Genomic DNA, 3728 nt, shown 5'->3' with positions numbered 1-3728 from the left:
TCAACTAAAGAAACAAGAAAACCCCGAATAACGATACAAGAGCTTAAAGATGACTCAAGATGACTCAAGTCAATTCCCACTCAAGCCTCCGAAAATGGCTTTTCTGAGATACTACAGTGGCACCAGGAAGCCAGCAGGGGGCACTGGAAACATGTGAGGCAGGCTCGGCTGGTTTTCAGCCTAGGGTTTTGCTGTTTTATCCAAAGATAACCTCAGAATGAAGCCCTTGGCATAAAGCACTTGTGGTCTTGCACATTCAAATCTTACAGAAGGTCTCTGATTTCCTACAGTGACTTAAGTTTGTTTGTTTGTTTGTTTTGAGGGGAGGGAGGCAATTAGGTTTCTTTCTTTCTTTCTTTGATGTGGGTGCTGGGGATCGAACCCAGGGCCTCGTGCTTGCTAAGCATACACTCTACCACTGAGCTATACCAGATTGTAGCAAATTGGCAAACTACTGTATTTATTTAACTTTTTCAGAACACAACACCCAACTCTACCAGTGGAGAACTATATTCTGTCTGAGTTTAAACTTCCCTTCAACTGCTGCTTGGAACTTCTTCAACATAGCTTTGCTGGGTAATGAATCAAAGAGAAGGTCCAGTAGACCATCACCTCTGCCTTCAGCCGCCCAGTAGGACAGTTCCAGCCTCAGGCACCAGATGCCCGAGCTGTAACCTCAACCTCATTTGCATCCTCTGCATCCTCGTCATCTCACCATCTCTGTTCAGATACAGTTTGGGCTTCTCCCTCTCTACAGTTTCATGCTGGCATCTAAGTAGTTGCTGTGGAAAAGTCTCCTGAGCAATATTTAGTAAACATCTTGATTTGTTTTTTTCTTATTTAAGATCAACATATTAAATTTTTTATATTTATGATTTTCTATGAATACATTTTACTTGTATTAGACTTGCTTTTCTTCTGCATTAAATATAACTTTTGTGATAGAGACCAGACCCACTGCAACACTCATGGCCTTTTAGAGTTCACGTACACATTTCATCATAATTTTGCAAAAAAAAAAAAAACCATAAAAGGAAATCTGCACTAAACTCTGCATGTACAAAACAAAAAAAATCTGCCTCCCAGCCTTTTCTGGTTTGCAATTACAGCAGCATTGAAATATAACAACACATCAAATACATTTTCTTTCTTTCTTTGGATCGCCAAAGAAAGAATGTACTTTATGATTCGTGGTTACTGTTGTTTAATCTTCCTTGAGTTTCATATTCCCTCTTCTGTACAATGGGAGTATCATTAAGTTCAGGCGTTTTATAATGATTAAATGTGGAAAGGGATGAAAAGTGCCTGGTGAGTGCAAATGGCAGACCCTCACTTTAAATGATACATAGATGATCGATAGGTAGGTAGGTAGGTAGATAGATAGACAGGCAGACAGACAGAACTTCCCTGCATGTGGAGTTCTGAAGTTTCTGTCGTTTCTTTAGGAATGCCCATTTAACTTTTTACTTACATCATTTGAAACTTATGCCAGGAGCAGACGTCCCGCCATCAGAGTACTGGTTTGTTAAACGTTTATAAAATGCTTAGTATCTTTTACCCTGAAACTTTTAACGTGTGCTACAAAGGAAATGTCAAAAGTCAAGCCTCACACTGTCGGTGATCAAATAACCTTGCTGAAGTTCGGACGAGGCACTTGGCTAACGCACATGCAGCCTGGACTTGGAGGTCATGGGAGCCCCTGCAGGAGAACGCAGGCACCTGCCGGCTCTGAGAGCAGCCAATCAAGGGAGCGCGTTGCCGCCACACCCACCTGCCCACTGCCTGTCCCCGGGACTGGAGCCAACCTGTCTGCGGCTCTACCACGCTGAGCTGCTGTGAGTAAATTCTTCCTGGAAATCTCTGCAACGCTGGTGGACATGCAGTGTGACAGTACAGGCCGCTCCAACACTGGTTTCAAATACTAAAAAAAAAAAATTACTCTACCTCTTGATCGCTTTGATTTTGTACCTGGAAGATCATTTTAAACATACATTGCAAGCATCACACGTCCCTTTAGCAATTACCTAAAACCTTCTTGCAGTTCTCTGAAGGGCACTGAAGTATAAATTGGTTTGTTGTCTTAGCAAATGGTATTTGTGTGAAAATAGGTTGCCTGTGTGTTCTACATGAGATAGTAGACATTTTTTGTACTTTTGTTTATGTGTTATTTATACCTTGATCGCGTGCAAGATAAACATACTCATCTTGTGTCATTTTTAAAAATTAGAATTTACTATATAGTTTCTGGAGGACAGCCACGTCATTGTTATTTGTCCCCTGTGAGTTCTGTTCTACCATTTCTAAAGCTCGTCTGAGGGGTTAATTCTTGGCAGGTTTCAAAATTCCTCGACATGCTTTGTAGAATGGAAGGAATGTGTGCAGTATATTGTTTAATAATTGCAATTGAAGACAAATTGTGCTGTGGTATTTAATGCAGTCTCTTAAAGACAGAACTGTATTCTACAGAATAACAAACTTCGAATTATTTGGGTATTCTCAGGTATTTTGGTTCTGAGAAAAGCTTAAAATATGAGCCTAGTTTAAATTAATGGCCTTTCATCCTCCTAACATACAAATGTAGATTGTGTGGGTGTAAAAGAGAGAGAGAGATGGAAGGAAGGGTGAGCAGAAAGAAGCATTAAAGGTATTAATTTAACATAGACAGTAAACAGGAGGTTTTGGTTTACGCACCTGTTTCTTAGATGTGAAGTGGAGAATATAGAGTTAATTGTCCCTCCTGGCTCATTCAAATTCTTTACATTTAAAAAGATATTTGAAAGTAATGTGAGCATTTTGGCAAAAATAAATACAACATCCAAAGTGATTTCATTATTCTTATTATTTTACTTGCACACCTCAATTCATCTTTTTTAATAGCTTTATTGGGATCTAACTACATACCATAACTTTCACCCACTCAAAGTGTACAAGTCAATGTTTTTTAGTGTATTTACTCAGTTGTGCAGCCATTACTGTAACGTAATTTTAGAACATTTTCATCACCATCCCTCCCAAAAAGTATCTCCATTCTTCCCCCTCTCCCCTACTCCCCCAGTGCCAGGCAGCTAAACCACTGTCTGTCTCTGAGGTTTGCCTATTTGTGGATATTGTATATGTAAATGGAATCGTAGGTTACGTGTCTTTTGTGACTGGCTTCTCTCACTTAGCATAGCCACACAGTTGTACGTCATCTGACCTCCATACTCTGCCTCTGTAGATGACATGTTATCTTTGCCTTCCTTGAAGAGTTTGAGGACTGGGTACAATTTGCATGAGGCAAAAATTAGAAACTAGTTACATCCAAAGGGCTTTCCTCAACCACGTCAGCTGATCCATTTTGCCCACGTTAAAATACCAGATTGCACAAATACAAGAAGCCTTGAAACTGACATTGTCCAGGAGGATTTAGGGAGAAAAAAACAAAAACAAAACAAACAAAAAGACACTGCAAGTTACAAACAGAATCCAGCAAAAGGGGGACGGGACAAGACAATTGACAAGACATAGTTTAACAACTTAACTTCCCTTCCCTTAATAGAGAATTTCACATAAAGCCACATAAACTTGTGTTTGGTGCTTGTACAGGGGGGCCAAGAGAGCCAGACCTCCCCCTCGGAAAAGCAAATAGGCCTCTTGCAGAAAGTAAAATTTCCCTTCTGCCCTTTCCCCTTCTTCTTGCTGGCAGGGTGGATCCTCATTACAGTTTGCTCAAATATTTGGAAGTGAAT

This window comes from Vicugna pacos, chromosome 31 (assembly GCF_048564905.1).
Source record: "Vicugna pacos chromosome 31, VicPac4, whole genome shotgun sequence".
Classification (NCBI taxonomy): domain Eukaryota; kingdom Metazoa; phylum Chordata; class Mammalia; order Artiodactyla; family Camelidae; genus Vicugna; species Vicugna pacos.
This window is presented reverse-complemented; position numbering follows the sequence as displayed.